Source organism: Protopterus annectens, chromosome 13.part0 (assembly GCF_019279795.1).
Source record: "Protopterus annectens isolate FY-2018-M chromosome 13.part0, PAN1.0, whole genome shotgun sequence".
Taxonomy (NCBI): Eukaryota; Metazoa; Chordata; order Ceratodontiformes; family Protopteridae; genus Protopterus; species Protopterus annectens.
Window position 1 is genome coordinate 138,567,443 of NC_056747.1, and position 21,233 is coordinate 138,588,675.

At 40.8% G+C, this 21,233-nt stretch overlaps 1 protein-coding gene and 1 non-coding gene across 2 annotated transcripts in view; both read right to left on the reverse strand.

Moving 5' to 3' along the window:
• LOC122787848 (solute carrier family 35 member E1-like) overlaps positions 1–21,233 on the reverse strand; it is a 122,047-nt gene that overhangs the window by 67,469 nt on the left and 33,345 nt on the right. The window lies entirely within an intron of this gene.
• On the reverse strand, positions 15,138–15,210 carry TRNAM-CAU. The gene has a single exon. It is a non-coding gene; the product is annotated as a tRNA-Met (tRNA).

The window sequence follows — 21,233 nt, forward strand, 5'->3', positions numbered from 1 at the left end:
TAAGAAAAACATTGGAGTCTTCATGCAGTCTCTGGAAGGTAGTGGAGTGCATTGCCACAAAAACAATCACTTAGAAGCTAAATTCAAGTCTGAAACTCTTCAATGCAAGTCCAGTGTCCAGCAGGCCCATTTCCTTTAGGATGAGTGCTCACTGCCTGCTAGCAACCCGTAAAAGTCCCTAGCTTTGACGGAGGATCTTTTGGGTGAGAAGGTTTACCTTCATCTCCCATACTGGGGGCTGATGTAGGTCTCTCGTGATTTTTGCCTTAACATTTTTAAATGATCACCGGAGCCCTTGGTTAACCAGAATGATTCCAGAGATTTTGCTTTGAGTCATCTGGTCATAGGTCAGTAGTATTCAGGACTAGCAGCTCTCCACTTGGAACTGACTCCCCAATTCCAAGCTGGCCAATAGGCCCCAATCAAGAAGAGTCCACTTCGTCATCTATCATTGGGGTTCAGATTTCACAGAATGGATGTCTAACATTTCTTTTATGTTTAGTGGGAGCTCAAGATGCACATGTGGGACTGCAACATTATAGAGGCAGATTTGAAGCCCACACTAGCCTTAGTACACATCTTTTGCTCCAATACAAGTTGAGTCTGGCACCAATCTATAATGCAATCACCTGTGCAATAGCCTGATTCCTGGGTAGTGGAGACTGTGGTTCTCCTTCACTGCAAGTTTTTTTTTTTTTATATACAGAGTATGAATTTTGAGACTTCTGTTTGTGAAGCACACATCACAATAAACAGTGGTCTGATCAGTTAATGAGCTGTTTCCCATAGCCAAGGGGACATGGTTGATTTCTTCCAGCTCCATTTGCCTACTGTGTGATTCTCAGTAGGTCACTTAACCAGCAGTGCTCCTGGGTCACCCAGAAAAAGGACACCAATTTCCAGAAGACTAACATGGTTTATCAAATGAATAAAATAATAATAATAAAATAAAGACACACATACACACACACACCACCCCTTTTTGCTGTCCCTTTAGACGATTTCTCTTTTGGGAAAGCTCTAAGGCTTATGATTATGTAGCTTGGAAGTGGATGACATGGTGGTAAGGAGGAGGCTGGACATCCTCTTGAATCCAACATGAACATCCTGGACTGTCCCATCAACCGTATTTCCTCTCCCAACAAATTCCTAATGGAAATTTTGAAGTTGCTGTTAAAAGAGCCATTATTCATCCCTCCCTTGGAGTCTGTCTTTAGACACGCTATCAGATCACCCTGGGTTTAACCAGATTCTGCCTCAATATTCCCAGAAAAGGCTGATACACTTCCATATTTGCTAAGTGGGCAGATCATCTCACCAAGCACTTCAGTCTTGACTTACTTACAGCTGCTTTGGTCTGACAGAGATTGCAACATTTTTGACAGATGTGGCACGAAAAGGTTTACTCCTATGCCATGTTTGGGGCTTAGGGCTCTCAGCTATTCTCTTCCCTCCTCACCCTATTACAGAATTAGGTTTAGCAGGTGCTGGAAAGTTACAGTATCTTCCTGTATCTCGGACCTAGACAGATCCTTCTAATTTTGTTCTAGCTTTTTCAGTAGGATACCATATATCACTGCTTTAAATGTACTGAAACTGATCATGGCCACAGACTTCACTGCATACCTGCAAAGTATGGAGTATTGAAACACAGTTGGTATAATGGTCAAGGTCTTTGCGTCCTGTGCACAAGGTACAAGGTTCAATCCTGATCTCCATACAATGCATGTGTGGAGTTGTCATGTTCTTCCTGTGTCTCTGTAGGGTTCCTGCAATCTCTCAAAAACATGTTTGGTGTTTCCACCTAAAACTCAGCTAAAAATGGAGTTGTGGGCACCAGCACAGAATCTAGATGGTGCCTATAGGTGAATGAGTTTTATAGATTAACTGTGGTTTGTAGTATTCTCTGAACAGGAGAACATATATCACAGAATATGCTGTGGCAGGGCTAGCCACAACTGTATAAAAATTGCCTCTAGGTGATCTGGTCACATTAATGTCACCAAAAATGGGCATGGGTATTTACCAGTAATAAGTGAGTTGAGGACCTGGCCTACTCCAGACCTATGCCAGGGACCCAAGCCAATGATGGGAGGGCTCTATGTGCCCCAATTAGCCAGTGTGTGTATCTGCCATAAAACCCAGCAGCCATGGGTTAATAAGCTACAGGCCAGCCAGTGCCAAGTTGCACATCTTGGGTTACCTGGGCAGCTCTGTTGAGTGAAAGCTGGATGTTTATATATATATAAAAAAAAAAAGTTCATGTATTTTGTTTGAATATAAGCGCTTATCTTTCATTGTTTCTAAACAAGTTTTTATTTTAAAAGGCTTCTGGATTAAAGTTCTTGTGGATTTTATCTACAGCAGTTTATTTCCTTGGACCTTAAATTTGTGTTTCACCTGCACTTCTTCAGTTTGTTTTTTGCCTGGTTTGTAAAAGAAAAAAAAAAACCTGCCAAGCAGAATCGCTATGTCAGTGCATTTGAGTCCCTGACAGGATGCAGTTTGGAAGTGGATGATATGGTGGCAAGGAGAAAGTTGGACGTCCTCTGAATCCAACAGGCAAGACAGAAGAGCAGTGAAGCAAGAACACGTGGCTTGGGATCCATAGTCTACTACTCAAGGGAGGACAGACTAGAAATGGTGTGAGGACTGTGGTGACAGAGAGGCTTCAGAAGGCAGTGAGGAGGGGGGGGTCATCAGAATTAGTGACAGATTCATGGCAATCAGACTCAAGCATAAAGATAGGGCACTATTCATAATCTCAGCCTATGCCCCATTGCAAAGTAGTGTTAGCGAGGAAAACATTGCATTCTGGCAGCAGTTGCACGACCTACTACATAAAGCAGGTCAACTGATAATGGATGACCCGAACGCACATATCAGGACAGATAGAACAGGATATGAGGACTGACTGGGTCCACATGGGTGGGGTAACAGAAGTAAAGAAGGAGAGGCCATTCTAAACTTCAGTCTGGCAAATGGCTTGATGGTGGCCAACACATGATTCAATAAGAGAGGCAATCACAAGCTCAGATACAAGAGTGGCCAATATGCAACTCCGGTAGACTTCCTCCTCGGAAAGAAAGGGTATTGAGGTACAATTAGTGATTGCAAAGTCATCCCCAATGAAACAATCTGCCCCAGCATACCAAATGCAACAGTCAACTGCAAGCAGTGTTCAAATAAGGCTCTAAGATCAACAGATACTAGGTTGAAGACCTGGAAGTTGACTGGCTAGAAACCACAGAAGTTAAAGAAATTACTCAGGGCTCTGGCGTTACAGGAAGAAGAGGAAACGGGTGGAGATAAACAACGTCAGTGCCTCAAAACAGCACATGTAAGGTCTGCAGGACAGATGTGCAGCTGAGCAAGGTTTAGGAATGGAGGACCATACAGAAAACTGGTGGTGGTGGAATGCAAAATTCTAGAAAGTCATCAAAAGAAAGGAGTGAAAGAAAAAGTGGGAGATAGAAAAGAGATCAGGCAAAGAAGGAATACAGTTTGGATAACAAACAGGCTAAGAAAGCAGTTGCAGTAGCAAAGAACAAGGTGTCAGAGGTACTCAACAAGATGCTGGAAAGTGAGGCAAAGAAAAGAAGATGGTCATCAGATACCCTTCATAAAGGTTGGCAGCAACAACCAGCTCACCAGTCCACAGGACATCAAAGGCAAATGGGAGGAGTACTTCCAGAGGCTTCTGAATGGTGAAAAACCCCACAGAAACTGTACTACACCACACAGTCTATGATGAGAGAAGAGGAGCTGCCCACCCTAAAAGAAGCAAGAGCAGCACTAAGGAAAATGAAGTCAAGGAAATCAGCAGTCTCAAATGAGGACATAGCAGACATAATCAAGACAACGGGCAAGTTAGGGGTGAAATGGCTCCAGAGGGTATTCAAAGCAGTATGGAGAGAGAGAGACGTATCTCAGATGACTGGGCAACAAAAATACTAGTGACAGTGTGCAAGAACAAAGGGGGCATTCACAACTGTAAGCAGTACATAGGTATAAAACTCCTGTCACACTCTATGGAAGTTATGGAGAGGGTGACTGATGCTTTCTACTACTCTGCATATTCACTTAAGATGGGAGATGAGTTTGGATTCAGATCAGGATGCAGCACAAATGACCCAACGTTTGCAGTGCAACAGATAGTTGGGAAGAAATTAGAGATGAGGAAAGAGTTCAACTGGACATTCTTAGACCTGAAGTATATGACAAGGCTCCAAGAAAGTTGATTTGGTCAGCCCTGCAATTGTTCAAGTCCAAGGCAAATTTGACCAAGGTGTTAATTCTCCCAGGTGGCTTACAGAAATCTTGCACATAATCTGGGACAACACATGGGGAAGGTTGGTTGGCCAAGCCTAGCCTAGCTTGGAGAACATCGTGTGCCAAATATGATCTCCGCCAATCACACAGCAGAGCTCATGCATCTTCCCCCCAAAAGGGCTCTGCTGGCATGTCAGTGCAGTGTTTGGGATAGGCCCAGAATCTGCTATTCAAAGGTGCTGTTAAAATGCAGGAGGACAGAAGGGATTAGACTCCTGAACCTTCCTGGTCCCCAGGGGACATGCATCTTTCTTCCCATTCTGGAACATTGCAGCTTTAACCAGTACATTTGATAAGTAGTGTTCCAGATGGTCACCTTGCAAGGAATCATGCCCATGCTTCAGTGGGGTATTTGCATAATGTATGCTTTTGGGACACATTTCTTCTCTATGGATACATGATCTGAAATAGCATGAATTATAACATGGGCACTTTCAAATACATGTTTAAATACCATCTGGCTAATAAGTGGAACTCAAGGTACAGACTGTAACAATCAGCTCCCTGAACCCTTAACAGTTGACAACTCGGGACATTTTTTGTGATACACGTACCACATAAACCAACCCATCATTTTTACAAAGTTGCATAACTACATTCAGCATTCACTTTGCTGATACCATTACTACACTTGGTTACTTCTATAAAATATCACAACTATAACTGCTCTTTTTTTTCAGGGCAGCTGAGGAGAACTATCTGATTAAATGACATACTCGGATCCTTACAAAAAAAAAAAAAACAGGCTTAGGACTGCAAAATGTCACTCATTACCAAAACTCACAGTATCAGGTCATGTCACATCAGTCTACACACATCCTAACATTCCACATTTTCTGAAAGGTCAAGTTAAAAAACATATGCCAAACAAATGTAAATATTTTGTGAACAGTACATTCTATTAAAACGGTGCAAATCAATATTATCTATAAAAACGTCATCTTTACAGGGATAACAGTCAATGCATTCAGAATCTGTATAAATGCTGTAATATCTTATATGTACAAACCCAGAACTATACACATTTTTCTCTAAAGTTTCAAGAACAACCTTTCATATCTTGAGAACTGTACAACACAGGCACACAAGTGCCAGAGCATTTTTCTTCAGTATGACATGAGGTTTCATGACAGCAAAAAATTAATTTCCGAGTTTGTTTATTGAGATAATTATAGAAGTAAAAAAAGTCATGCTTGTTTGTATAATAACATAATACTGAATATGAAGCATCAGTTTTCTTCATCAATATGTTTTTCACCTGATGACATGCAATAGTCTGTTAAGTCAGTTACATTTGTAATATTAATGTACATAAGGAAATATTGGTTATAACTATAACCATTAGTATGTCCAGTATTTGTGTATTATGCATGGACAGGGAGTGAATTTTTTGCACATCACCATATTTTGTACGATGTCTCAATAACACGGCTCTTTCAGTTATGAAACTGCCAATGAAAATAAATATGAATAAATGGCAAAGTGTTCAAGTTTACTTAAGGGCTAGAACACAAGTACTGTACATGAAAATAAAAACACAAATAATAAACAACAAATAATCAAAGAAAAGCAAGTTCAAACAAATAGGTGTTAAGAGCATTTTTGAAGCCAGTAGCTGTAGGTATTTCCCGATTCCAGATCGGAGAGTATTCCATATAATGGGGCCTTGACAGCTAAGAGAGCGGAAGTCTGAAGACAGCAAGTTAAATGATGGAACAAAATGATGACTTTGTAGGCAAGATCCTAATGTACAGGAGGGGACATAGGGGTGTAAAAGCTCTTAAATATGATGGACCCAGGTTGTGAACAGAAAGATAAACCAGTAAAAGAATCTTGTACATATTATATTTGATAGGCGACCAATGTAAAGAATAGCATACTGGTGTAAAATGATGAAATCTTGACACTTCAGATAATAAACGTGCGCAGAATATTTAACAAGCTGTAGACGTGAAAGATCATAATCAGCAAGACTAATCAGTAAAGAGTTTCTGTGATTCAAATGAAGAAATCACAGGATGAATTACAGCAGGAAGATCATTAGAAGGAACCAGGTGCTTGATCAAGGAGATACTCCTAAGATGAAAACATGATTCTTGATGACGGCAGAAATGTGGCCCTTAAGTGTCAATCAAGAACAACTGGGAGATCACGCACCTTAGATATAAAATTCAGTTTGTTACCGTGATACTGGATACCAGGCAAGACTGGAAGGGAAGAGATTCTCAAGGTAGGATGAAAACACTAAACCCGTTGGTGACAATCCAATCATGGAAAAATTACAGTTTGTAAATAAAGAGAATTTGGGCAAGAGACAGTACCCTAAGGAAAAGCTGTGTATTGTCAGCAGCCATGACACTGAATACCACTCAAGCGTAGGACATTCCCAAGTTGCAATAGATAGATGGCGAACAATATGGGACCAAGGATAGAAACCTGTGGAACTCCACAATACAAAGGGAAGGAAGAGGATAAGTTTGTGCCAGACACAACCCTCTGGGGGCACCCAGACAAACAAGTAGTGAACCAATTCAAGGCGGTGCCTGAAAGGCCACAACAATGATATAACCTGTCCAAAAGGTACTGCATGGTCCACTAAATCAAATATTGATTACAGATCCAGAAGGACCAAGATAGAATGCACATGCTGGTCTCTTGCAACTAGGAGATTGTTCAAGACCCTGTAAGAGCTGCCTCGATATTGTGTCTACCTCTAAAATTAGACTGCAATGGATCTAAAATGTCCCAAGCAGCCAAAAATGATTCTAACTGGAGATAAACAACTTTAAGTCTTACTCAAAAAATGAGAGTTAGAAATTAGAGACAGCACAGTAACTATTGAGACCGTCCAGGATCAAGTCATGCTTTTTAAGAATTGGGGTCGCCAATGTTTCTTTCATGCATGAAAGAAATATTTCAAGCCTAAGGGAGGTGATGATGACCCTGAGTAACAGTGATAAATGGCCCCAAGGGATACCACCACAGAGAAGGACATGGATCCAAAGAACAGGTAGTACTACACACACTGGAAATCATACTGCATAGGTCATTATTGTCAGGAGTGGTAAACTCTTCTCAGGCTTGAAAAGTAAGTGGTAAAACAAAGGAGAGTTAGGAAGTGAGACCACAGACTATCAAATAGAGACTTTTAGTATGAAAATAGCAAGCAGCCAGCTCACATTCTTCAACAGAAAAAGAACGTCTGGTGTACAACCAAACCAGGATGTGCAAGGCGGTCCACCACTTTAAAAGGAGCTGCTGGAGAGTTTGGTGCCATTGTGATCAGAGCCGATAAGTATGAGGATTTGGCATTTCAGACTTCTAAATAAGTGGCATAATGGCAATGCAAAGCAAGTCTATCCTGTAGTGTACGTGTATGACACCACCTGTGCACCAATCAACTGACAGTCCTAAGAACTAAGACTGAGGAAGTCATCCAACTCTCATGTGGGGTCAGGTTGGAATGTTGAAAATGGGCAGGGGTAAGCAAATCAACAGAAGAGGTTAACTCGTTTTACATATTAATGAGTTCATTCAAGTCATCATTAAAGGAAACAGTATGAACAAGAAAAGACGAGGTGAAATAGCAGAAAGTACAGTTGTGTACACTTACCATTAATGTAGATGTTTGAGTGTATTCACTGTTGCAGTCATTACATTTGGGTTATCTGCTTGCAGGTAGCCCTCAGTCGGCCTGATTATCAAAGTCTTGGGTCCTGCGTCGGTTGCTAGCTCATCTTCCATGATGTCAGGTAGTCAGGGGTATAAAGCATGCAGCAGACGCCACATCAGTTTTTCTTGCTCCAGATGTCAGGTGCCCCCATAATGGGAAGCAATTATATACAAGGTTACACCTCCAACAATAAGCAAATACACCAGAAAGCTTAAATACAGTAAACAAGAAGAGAGGTATAGTCAGTAGAAGTCAGGGGGCTGGAGGGAGAGTAACCAGGACTGCAACAGTGAATACACTTGAACATCTACATTTATGGTAAGTGTACACAACTGTACTATCTTCTTCGTGTTTCTCTGTTGCAGTCATTACATTTGGGTAGATTCCCAAAGCTAAGTAAGGGAAAAGGCAATCGGAGAGCATTAGGACCAGCTATTAGGCCCTGCAAGACTGCAGTGGCAAAACCAGCTCTGGATTTAGAAAAAATTGGCAAGTGGTAATGTTTGGTGAAGGTATGTACAGAACTCCAGGTAGCAGCTTCTAGAATGCCCCTGGTAGGAACACCTCTGAGAAAGGCTGCAGAAGTAGATGCAGCCCTGGTGGAACTGGATCTTATTCCCTGTGGGGTAGGTTTTCCATGGTGCTTATAGCAGAAATTAATGCAATGGCCTATCCACTCAGAAATGGTTTGCTTTGAAATGGCCTTCCCCTCTGTCCCTGCAGCAAAGGCAACTAGCAGCTGTTCAGATTTCCAGAGAGGCTTAAGTCCTGTCCAAATAAAATCTAAGTTGTCTGCGCATGTCCAAGGAGTGCACAATTCGTTCGTTGTTCTGTGGGTTAGAGAAGAAGGTTGGCAAATTAATGGACTTATTAAGGGCCACACTGGATACCACCTTGGGCATAAAGGAAGGATTGGTCCTGAGCGACACCCTGTCCGCATGAAAGATGATGAAGGGCCCCCACTGCCATGAGGGTCTGTAATTCAGACACCCTTCTTGCTGAAGATATGGCTAGAAGGAAGGCTGTTTTCCAAGAAAGGAATTTCAACTCTGCAGTTGCAGCTGGCGCAAAAGGAGGTAGAGTGAGCTTTTCCAATACAAAGTTAAGGTCCCAGGCTGGAGTAGGGGCTCTCCTGGGAGGTCTTAAATTTTTGGCCCCTCTGAAGAATTGTTTCAGCAAGGGGTGAGAAAAGAGGGGTGGCTCAGTATTATAATGTGCTGAAATGGCTGAGGCATGAATTTTAATAGAAGAGAAGGAAAGGCCCTTGTGAAGCATCTCTGTTAAGTATTGAAGAATATGCGGTAAACTGGGCACTGTTGTCCCCATCCCCAGAGTCTGGCTCCAGGAACAGAATCTTTTCCACTTTTCAGCATAGGATTTTCTAGTACTAGGCCTCCTTGCATCCAGGATGACATCCAGCACTTGTTTGCCGAGGGGTGGTATTGGAGAACTCGGGTAATTAGCCAGGCTGCCAGGTTCAGGGTTTGGAGCTGGGGGTGCAGAATCTAGCCCTACTGCTGGAACAGCAAAGAAGGGGGTCTGAGGCAGGTGCCATGGTTCCAGCAGTGACATACTGCGCAAGAGGGGGTACCAATGTTGGCGTGGCCAGTCTGCTGCAATCAGTATAGTCCTTGGTTTGTCCTGTTTGATGTTTAGTAGAACTTTTGAGGGGAAAGGCATAAACTGAGAGGCTTTCCCAGGTGAAGGACAGGGCTTTCCACTTTCCAAGCTTGTCTGTGGGGAGTCCTTGTGCAGAATTTGTCCAATTGGTAGTTCTGACGGGAGGCAAACAGGTCCATCTCCGGGCTCGCCCATTTGTTTCTCAAAATGTTGAATATCTTTGGTTACAGTTTCCACTCGTGTGGGTCCATGAGATTTCTGCTTAGTTCGTCTGCCACTGAATTTAGCTTGCCTGGCAAGAATTGAGCTGTAGGTACACTTGGTAGCTCAAGGCTGTGTTCCACAGAGCCATGGATAGTCTGCAGATGGAGTATGAGTGTGTTCCCCCCCCTGCTTATGTATACCATAACAGTGGTGTTGTCCATCTTTACCAATAATTGTCCTGGAAGAATGTGGTCCTTGAAGGCTGTCAGAGAATTCTGTACAGCTAACATTTCTTTTTGATTGATATGCAGGTGCATTTGACTCAGGTTCCATTTGCCCTGAATGCACTGCTCTGCCAAGTGAGCCCCCCATGCATAGTCTGATGCATTTCTTGTTAGGGTTTGGGTGGCAGGGGGTCGAGTGAATGGCAGTCCCTTGTTGTGGTGGCAAGCCTCTGCCCACCAAAGGAACTCTGTTTTTATACAAGGAATAATAAGAATCACTGATTCCAGGTCCTGAGAATGTTGACACCATAGGCTTTTTAGATACCATTGTAGTTTCCTCATATGCAGTCTTGCATATGGAATTAGTAGAATGCAAGAGGCCATGAAGCCCAGGGCTTGCAGTATTTTACTTGCAGATAACTGGGTCTTTGTGGCCAGTAGTTTGAAGTACGGTGTCAAATAAACTTGCTTCTCTGGCATGAGGTAGGCCATCTGGGAAGTTGTATTCAAGCTTGCTCCCAGGAATACAATTTGTTGGTAGGGTACTAGGTGGGATTTCTTTTCGTTTATGGTGTACCTCAGTGAAGTTAGCAGTTTCGTTACAAATGCCAGATGATTTAATGGTGTGTCCTGGCTTTCTGCCTGAATTAGACAATCGTCCAGGAATATTTGAATATTTCTTTGCCTGTAGAATGCAGTGACTGGACCAAGGCACTTTGTGAATACCCTGGGCGCAGTAGATAAGCTAAAGGGCAGTGCAGAGAACTAATAGTGCATGTAGCCTGCTCTGAAGCGTAGGTATTTTCTGCAAGATTCCCTTATTGGGATGTGCAGGTAAGCCTCCTTTAAGTCCAATGTTGCCAACCAGGCATTTCTGCCTAGCAGGGAAAGCAGCTGATGAAGAGTTAGCATTTTGAATTTTGGGATTGCCAAAAAGGTGTTTAGGCTAGACAGGTCCAGGATAGGATGCAATTTGTCATCTTTTCTGGGTACCAAAAAAGGTCTCGAGTAAAATCTTGTCCCCATTCCTCTTCTGGGACAGGTTGAATAACCCTGATACTTAGAAGAGAGAGAACCTGCTGTTAAGCCTCTGCCCACTGATTTGGGGATAGGTCTGGCCAACCGTTTGGGGTTGGTAAGGTGTGGAAGTGGAATCTGTATTCTTGGGAAACTATATTTAAAACCCATTTGTCTTGGGTAATGAGTTCCCAATTTTTTGCATGCAGGGCAATCTTTCCCCCTAAAGGAGCAGTCAGTTGAGCAGGTCTTGGAAGGTTTAAGGTTAAGTCATTGACAGATTACCATAGGGGGATGTCTTACTACTTTCCAGCTTTAGAAGTGGGAGCCCCCCACTGCTTAGGCCTGTGAGTACCTTGAGACTGTGGCCTAGGTGGTCTGCTGTTCCTGGGGTTGGACTGAAAAGGCCTGGAAGAGACAGTAAAGGACCAGTTCTTAGAAGGCCAATGCCTACTAAATCTGGGAGGCTGTACTTGCAGGAAATCTTTAACAGTTTGCATAGATTTAGCCTTTTCCTCCATCTTTTTAAGTACTACTTCTGCTTTGTTGCCAAACAGGCGGTCTTGGTTTAAGGGAGCACCCACTAATTTAGCTTTAACATGATCTGGCAAAGTTTGCTCCTTAAGCCAAGCATGCCTTCTAAGAATAGACCTAGTGACAGCAGCCCTGCAAGATGCTTCTAAGGAGTCAAAACCACATTGCAAAGTATGTTTACCAACTTGTTCAGCAGAATGCATTAAATCCTGTAATTCTTTATTTTCAGCACAGTCAGGAATCAACATCATTTTCTGTTTAAGTAATCCAATAATATGCTGCTGATACTTTAACATATGAAACTGGCAGTTTAAGGCCCTAATGGCCAAAGTAGCAGAAGTATGTACCTTCTTACCCCATCTGTCCAGGCCCCTGGAATCTCTATCAGAGGGAGTAGGATATTTGCCAGTAGTGGCCTTAATGCCTTTGGGTCCCTGTGAAATGGTCTCTGGGTCTTTAATTCGAGCCTAGAGATACATACACATGTAGAAGTAGAGGGGTAATAAATGCATTGAAATGTCCATGTGAACTTTATTACATAGGGGAAACTGAAAGAGAATTTCGTGTTAGATTCATGGAGCATATGAGAGATGTTAAAAATATTAGAGAGGATAAAATAACTGCTGCTCATTTTAGGATGTTTCATAATAGTAATGGGTCCCTGTTACAGGGTACTGTTTTAGAAAGTCTAAAACGTTTAAGTATGGATGAAAATGTATTAAAACAAAAATTATTATATAAAGAAAGCGTTTTTATTTTAAAATATAAAACAATGATATCTAATGGTCTTAACAATGAACTAAATTGGAAGTGTCTGCTTTAAGATAAATTGTTGTGTAATTAGTAGGCATGCGTTACTAATTGAATGTATTATATACGCAAGTTTGGTTTGTGATTTTACTGTTTGATATTCCTTGAAGGTGGAAACTCCGAAGTGCTAGAGAATTAAAGAAATTTGTTTTTCCTGATTGCCTCTATTACAGTCGGTGGTTTGTGGTCGGTGGTGGTTTGTGGTCGGTGTTGTTATATAATCAAAATATTAGAAAGACAAACTTCAAGCTGGAAAACAAGATCAATAGTATGTCCTTGAAAATGGGTTGGAGAGTCAATGTGTTGTTTCTACACAAATCCATTAATAAGACAAAAACTCTGGAACAAAAGATAAATACAAGTCATCCACTCTCATGTTAAAATTGCTAGCAATTAACCAGCGAGGGTGAGAGAACACATGACATGAGAGAAATTCAACAAATATTTGCAGAAACATCCGACAGTTACCTGGAGGGCAACAGATAAAATAGCCAACTGAGAAACCATGGCAAAGAACAAATTCAAATGTATTTTGTAATCCTGTTAAGATATTACAGCAGCTCAAATGCTCACCGTAAATGATAGCTACACCACAACTGGAATGAGTAGGTCTAAAATGGTGAAAAATGTTAAAACAGATGGAACTACAGTATATGATATTATAGGGCCAGCCCTTTCATTAAGTCATGTCTCCTGTAACAGAAGCTAAATCACAGTTACTAATTAAGTGATGTAGTACAGGTGTCTTATTTACAGCTGAACATGCATTAAAATAAATAACATTGGTTGAGATTGTTGTCCACTGTCATACCAGATAAAGGAATAGAAATTAAAGTACACTGTCTAAGGGCAGGTGAAGTCACATATTCTAATAACGGAATTACCAACAGCTCCATAATGATTATATTGCGACAATGAGTGGTTATATCCAGCTCTATACCTTCTAGTGATGCCAAAATGTTAACAGCGGGTAGTAATTGTGGGAGAGAAACAGTTGATAGAAAGGACAAAGAGCTAGAAGTTGATCAAAGGAAAAAAAAATAGTCATAGCCAAGTAAATTAAAATAAAATCAAACAGAATAAACTAAACAATGTAAACCAGCAATCTATGAGAATACAAATCAAAATTATAGCATTATCAATTTATGATACAAACAATCAAGTTATGGTAACCGCGAATACTGAGTAAAAACCCAGTCACAAAAAAGGCACAAACCCTAACAATTAAATTAGCAGTTGCAGAAACTCTGCAATCCAATAAATACCGTCCAATAAAAGAAAGTGTATGATGCAGTGCAAGACAAAAGTAAATATGAAGACAAATTCCAGCTGTCCAAATGTAGTCCAGCCACTGCAGACTGCACAATATACAAATAGTACTAGGGCCTTTTATGTTATTCTAAGTCTAGACAAACCAGCATATCCAAGTATCAACAGCAGCTAAAGCTGATTTACACACTGGTTCTTGAAGAGTTGTGGAGATTTCCTTAAGGCAAAACTACTGATCAGATGAACAGTAGCCCTAAGTCTCAAGGAAACCCGACAGCATCAAAAACAATGTCCCCGCAGCTCTTTGATGGCAACCATTGCAAACAGACACATTGAAATCCAGGAAGCACCAAGTGAAGCAAACAGAGCTCCAAACAACAAGCACGAACAAGGGACCAAGCAAAAGGGAGCCAAAACCAAATGAATCACCAATGGCTCTCCAGCCAAAGAACAACAAAACCCCAGTGCTTTGTACATGATGTAACAGGAAGATGAGAAGTAATAAAGCAGACTCTTCAATCAGACAAATGAAACCAGGCAGGCTGAACAGGTTAAACAAAATGCCCAGAATCAAAACAGGAAATCAAACCAACACATGCACAGTCCAGAAAAGCTGAAAATTTGGAGTGCAGCAGTGCACAAGCACAGAACATGAACTTCCACAAACTGCCACCATTAGTGAAAGTTAAATGAAGCTTAAATATGCAGATATAAGCAAGACGCATTTACAAATGAATCCCTGGCAGCCAGGCTGACATTTTTATTTCTGACATTTTTATTTCCGAAGTAATTTGGACTGCAGGACACTGGACACCCTAGATTAACAACATTAGGTGTCAATTTGTTTAGACCCTGCCTTTTCTTACACTACCTCTTAATTGGTAAGTAACGTACTTAAGGAAGCCAGCGCCAATAAATGTCAGGATAATAAATGGAACTATATGTGCCAAGTGAAAAACTAGAAAAAGTCACCTCAGTCATTAAGCAGTTGAACCTCATTATCTAAACTCTTGAAAGTTAAGAATAAGCTGCGTGTTCTTTCCCAGCCTTCAAAGGCACATGCTGGAAAATGTGGTGAAAGCCACTGAACAAAACGTTCTATACATTTTGACAGGTTCAGTGCCTAAAGGTAAATTAGTTTAAGATTAGCACGTACTGTACCCTACCTTACTAGTAACAGTACAGTTGATTTTTTTTTTTTTTTTTTTAACATATCAGAAAAGGAATGCTTTAAGTGTTGCATTAAATTTGTTGCATTACTTTCAAGAGTTCATAAGTAAATACTAGGAATTAGTTTGCAAACTAATACACACTTTGAAGAATGCAGCTGAACCATCGGCAGTTTCCCTCATTTTCCACTGAACCCTAAAGGAGCTTCAGGTGTCTCTTCTGTGTAGGTAATTAGAGCTAACATGCCCACATCATCATTGCTGAATACGCCTAAAATTTGAAACTGCCCTGTGTGAGGATCAAACTCACAATTTTCAGATTATGAGACTGAAGCACTACCAACTGTGCCTACAAGGCTTCACATTTTCATTCAGTTGGTCCATGGATTTGATAATTTCATTATTTTGCAAACCTGGATTCACAACATTTGAAAAATACCAATACAGCAAAAATGTAACGACAGCTATGGATGTATCCAATGTTCCTGTACAAAGGCAAAGCAATGAAAAGTTGAGGAAAACACAACTTATGTGCTTGTTGAACAATTACTAAATTAATTACTTCAAAGTGATGAGACAATGGCAAGGGTAGAACAGCAGCTCTTCCAGAATACTGAAACAGGCAGGGTCAGGGAGAAGGCAAAAACATAGGTAAGAAAACTATAAAAGTGAAATTTCAACATGCAGAAATACAGATGCACGCAATATGTTGATACCTGCACGGTGACAGTACGCTTACCTTAAATCCAAAGTGCCAAAAACATTAAGTGAAAACAGAAACAATGCTCTTCTTGTGACTGACAGAAGAAAAAATAACTCAAGACACTCTGTCTTGTGCTACTGTAAATGAAAGGGTTTTAACCACATGTGTAGGTGTGGGTTAGGAGCAGGGGTATTGTTAGAGCTAATGATAGCAAACATCAGTAAGAGTGGGCATGGGGTGCTGCCAACCTTACCACCCCTCTCTTCATTTGTAAACACCAAGAAGCATTAATTTAGTAATCCTACTTTTTATCACCACATTCGACTCACCCCATTGCACGTTAGCATTATTCTTCAGTATTCTATTTAGTAATCCTGCTTTTATCACCACATTCGACTCACCCCATGCATGTTAGCATTATTCTTCAGTATTCTATTAAGTAATCCTGCTTTTTATCACCACATTCGACTCACCCCATGCATGTTAGCATTATTCTTCAATATTCTATTTAGTAATCCTGCTTTTTATCACCACATTCTACTCACCCCATGCATGTTAGCATTATTCTTCAGTATTCTATTTAGTAATCCTGCTTTTTATCACCACATTCTACTCACCCCATGCATGTTAGCATTATTCTTCAGTATTCTATTTAGTAATCCTACTTTTTATCACCACATTCTACTCACCACATGCATGTTAGCATTATTCTTCAGTATTCTATTTAGTAATCCTGCTTTTTATCACCACATTCTACTCACCCCATGCACGTTAGCATTATTCTATTTAGTAATCCTGCTTTTTATCACCACATTCTACTCACCCCATGCATGTTAGCATTATTCTTCAGTATTCTATTTAGTAATCCTGCTTTTTATCACCACATTCTACTCACCCCATGCACGTTAGCATTATTCTGTTTAGTAATCCTGCTTTTTATCACCACATTCTACTCACCCCATGCATGTTAGCATTATTCTTCAATATTCTTTCCTTTATTTGGTCTATTCTGTATCTACAAAAATTGTTTTATTTTCATTTTGATTGAATTGGTTATCTGCCTTAGTTTAGGCTTCTGCTACTCAGACAGCTTTTCTTTCTGCATTAACTTGCACCATTTGCCCATATTGTATTTCTTGCACTTAACTCTTGTACATTTTCCCGTGTCATTGATGCCACCTCATTTTTGGAACCTGTGTTTTTCCTACCTTTAGATATTGTAGTTTAATTTCACATAAAACCTGTTACTTCTTACAATTTTGTTTTTAGGTATCCTTAATATTCTTCCACACTACCATCATGACTGCTTGCTAGAGCTTTCCAGAGGTACTGGCCCGTTTTTTGAAAGTCTCACCACAACCACATAAACCCCTATTGATCTCTCACTGTCATTCAGCTACTTATGAACTATGTTGCTTGGTAAAAATTTATTCCAAAATAGCTACTCACAGCCAGATCTGAAATTTTCTCTCTCTCAGTGTTTGAGAAATTCAAGAGTGACCTCTCTTGAACCCTGGCTAAATGTGCTGAGATGAGGAACCTCCTCTTGTAATCCTGAATAAAACATGTAGATAAGACAAGGCTTTCTCCAGAATGCCTTCCAGAGGATGACAAGCCATTCAGATGTACCAGTTCCATCCTTTTCTATTGCTGGCTTACAAAAATAAACCTCGTACACCTTGGCAGTTTTGCTAAAACTGAAATAAAACAGCCAACAAAAAGAACAAAGCTGTTGCACACATCTTGCCAAGTTCTGATAGTAATGCTCGTCTTCATGGCAAAGGGCCTCCACAGCTGTGAAGAAAGGTTTGCCATCCATCCCTGCTTCATTGAAGACAGCCCATATTCAATAATGCTAGAAATCTATAATTAGCAATATTTGTGATACAGACGTCATTTCATTTGTCAAGATGGCAGCAGAAAATGTTTTCTCTACTGACAAGAGAGCTCCTTAAACAAAAGTGACCTGCAAATACCACTTGAAATGACTAAGAACTGAAGCACATACTTTATACCGGGTCTACCTGAAAACGTCGAAATCTCTAAATGCCAACAACGAGAACACTGACACCGGAAGATCGACAACGGAGAAGACCAACAGTGGAGAATCCCGACGTTGAGAACACCAACATGTAAAGGTAAGTGTACGATAGGGATGGACGTTAGGGTCAGGGTGTGGGTAAGGTAAGTGTGTGATAGTGATGGACATTAGGGTACGGTGCGGGTCAGTTAAGTGTGCGATAGTGACAGACTTTAGGTTTAGGGGCAGGTTAAGTGAGTTAGGGTTAGGGTGCGGGTAAGTATGCGATAGTGATGGACCTTAGGGTTAGGGTTTGGGTTAAGGTTAGTGCATAGATAGTTGTGTATGTAAGGTTTAGTGTAGGTTTGTAAGGTTTTTGGTGTGCTTGTGTTGTGTGTGTGTTTTTCGGGAAAGGTATTTGTTTTGTTGACTGTCGGGATTGTGGTTTGTCAAGCATGTGGTTTCGAACTTTTTTTTTAGGTTTTGTCGTGTCGGTTATTTCATTGTCGGTGTTCAGGTAGACCCGTTATACCATATCCTTCATTTACTAGAGCAGGTTTCAACTAAAGAGTAATCTTTTTTAGCAGTCTGACTCTGGTTTTACCTTGATAGAAATAAAAAAAAAGTCTGCATTATTTGTAATCACAACAGATAATTTTAACACCAATATATTTTTGCAATAAAAAATGTTTTATTGCAAACTATAGTACCAGACAAGACAAAATAATCAAGAGAGGTTAACTAAAATAAACATTCTGATTAATTTAAAAGCATTTTCAGCTATAACTAACAACCCATACTGAAAATTCTGGATCATAAAGAAGCCCAAAGTAATAATATGCTGATCATTTACTACTCTTAACAGTGACAGAAGCATGTATTAACTTGGTTAGTGGTACTTTTTTTTTTTTTTTTTTAAGAACAAAATTTTAATTAAGATAGTAACAACCAATGAAAAACATGAAAGAAACGTCTGATTCCAATAAACATTAAAAATGTTCAGCTGAAACTTACAACCGGTGGGGAGGGGAAAAAAGTAAGGGACAGTTCTGATTACAGGGTCTCTTCCTAGGATACGTCCTGCTTTTTCTTAAACAAAAACAGCTTATCCATTTTATTACGGACTACAGTAAAACAAGACATGTTTATCCTTAATACTCATCCTGGAAGTCTGTCTGCATAACTTTGACACAATGGCAACTTCAGCCTCTATACTTCAGAAAAATTCAAGATTCACTTCTACACATGTACAAATATTTCGGGTCTATATTAATCACATTGAAAATGCCGTTAAACGAATGGCTTTATAACCAAAAATGCAGTTAACAGAACTCACTTTTGTGGGGGGCTGCCCCCTCACATTCCCTGTTAATTATATACGCCAACTCAGAGATCGCACTACAGTGAGAAAAGGGCAAATTTTCCGACCTTACAATACACAGTTCACTTATCAGCATTTTCGGTTTTAAAGCCATTCGATTAATGGCTTTTTTTATGTGGTAATACAGACCCAGTATTTCAGGCAGGTGTAATAATGACTTTCTAGCCTGCAAATTCCTTTAGTAAATTATGTGCCTCCTCAATACTCAGTTGTTCTTTCAAATTACAATTTTTACTTTTTTGTACATTAATAAAATTAGTGAAAGCAAAGCAACTCCAAACAAATCCAATTACCACTTGCTGGCATTCCTAATGGAAACTCCAAGGGGCTTATCAAACACATTTTGGAGGTCCAAAGTCCTTCTTATAATCAATTAATTTAGAGCATCCCCAGTGGAACAATGCACTTACCTCACCAGACTCAACACCAGCAGGTGAATGGTCATGTCTACCCTCCTCAGTACGTGAAAATATTTGTAAAGACACTGTCACACAAAAAACTGAAATCCCTCGGAATGAGTTGCATATCCATTAGGCATGGGGCCTTGAACAGGGGACTGAAGTGCAGTCCTTTTAGATTTAATAGGAGTCTTCGTCTTAGGATACGTTTTAATGGTGAGCGTAGTCGGTCTGAAAACGCCTTCAGAAACCGATGGTGTTTCTGCAGCACCGACATCTTTTTCAGCAATGTCGTCGGTAGGGCCTGAACAAAATGGTTGCATCGACCTGGTACATTCCACCAAAAGTTCCGAAGCGGTCTTGAGTTCCAGATCTGCGGTAGTCAGGGGTTGCGTCGGAGCCTCACTGAGGACCGGAGAACCGGAGACCGGACCAGCCAAGGCCTCGGAATCTGGCTTAGGCCTGGGCTGTCTGTCCTTATCCATGCATTTTTTGTGCACGCCGGTAGTCGGTTGCTCCGACGGCATAGTGTAGTTAAATTTTCTACTGAAGTAGTGTCGTGCGAAATCAAAGCGTCTTTTAATAGTACGCTTATTAAACCTAGCACAAAAACAACAACTAGTGATGTCGTGGTCTGGGCCTAGGCAAGGTATGCAATAAGAATGAAAATCCTTGAGGTATTTGCTTCCCACAAGAAATACAACTGTTAACTTTTTCTGACATCGGTCTGAGGCAAGAAAAGTTTCCCCAACGGGGTACTTAGCTTTATAGAAGACTTCGGTCTGAAATTCGAATTCGAAAATCTCAGGAGTCGGACGACTGGCACTTGCAAACTGCTTCTGCTTTGGGTACCGCACAGCAAGAAAGACTGGAGAAAATGGCGTTGGTTGCATTATATATACCCCTGGCGCACTGAAGTCAGGGAAGAAGCGACAGCAACTGACGCCGGACCAAGACTTTGGAATTCTGGCCGACTGCGGCACCGCCTGACGACAGGATAACCAGAGTGTAATGACTGCAGCAGGGTAACACGATGAACATCTGAAATCCCTTGGAATGAGTTACATATCCAAGCACTATATATGCTTTCCTCTTCAGTGCTCTTTTGATACCAGATACCAAAGCACTGCTGACCTGGACCTTGACAGTATACCCACCATAAACCCTGATGCACCTGCCAGGTTGTACAGAACCTACTAATCAAAATGTTTACTACCTCTGCAACACAGAAATTAAACGCATTATGATTTCACAACTGCCTGTTAAGGGGGAATGAAGGGGGCTCTTTTGCTAAGCAAAATAATAATGATTCTGTACGTCAAGTATTTCCCAAATCCAATACCTAAACATTCCCTGCAATACTAAGTACATTCCCCTTCTCGTGCCAAAATGTTAACTTTGAGTTGGTCTTGACACAATGGTGCATATGACAACAACTGGGGTCCTTTTGAAGATAATATTCCATCTGGGTTGAAAGATCTAAATATCACTCTCCATGCTGCCCTTCACCAATTTTTAGTTCTCCATGATTGGAGTCTACAATGGCAAAAATGAACTAATCTCCTATATCAGAGTAACATGCAGGTTGATTTCTACCCTGAAGCTGCAGGATATCCTCCAGCATTTTTTCCATGACACCCAACAACAAGCTGGATTTCAGAGGTAGAATATTTTAAGCTGCACCTACCTGGAGGAGTTATTTAGTTCCAGGACCCTTAAAAAAAAAAAAGAAGTTGTGTACTCACCATAATGTTTCATCTGAGTTGTTGCTTTTCATTTGTCTTCAACCTGTGGGACACAGATCTGGGACTGATCAGACTCTGCCACATTTTTCAGCATCAGGTCGGAGATCCAAGCTCCTCCCCTACCCATAATGCCC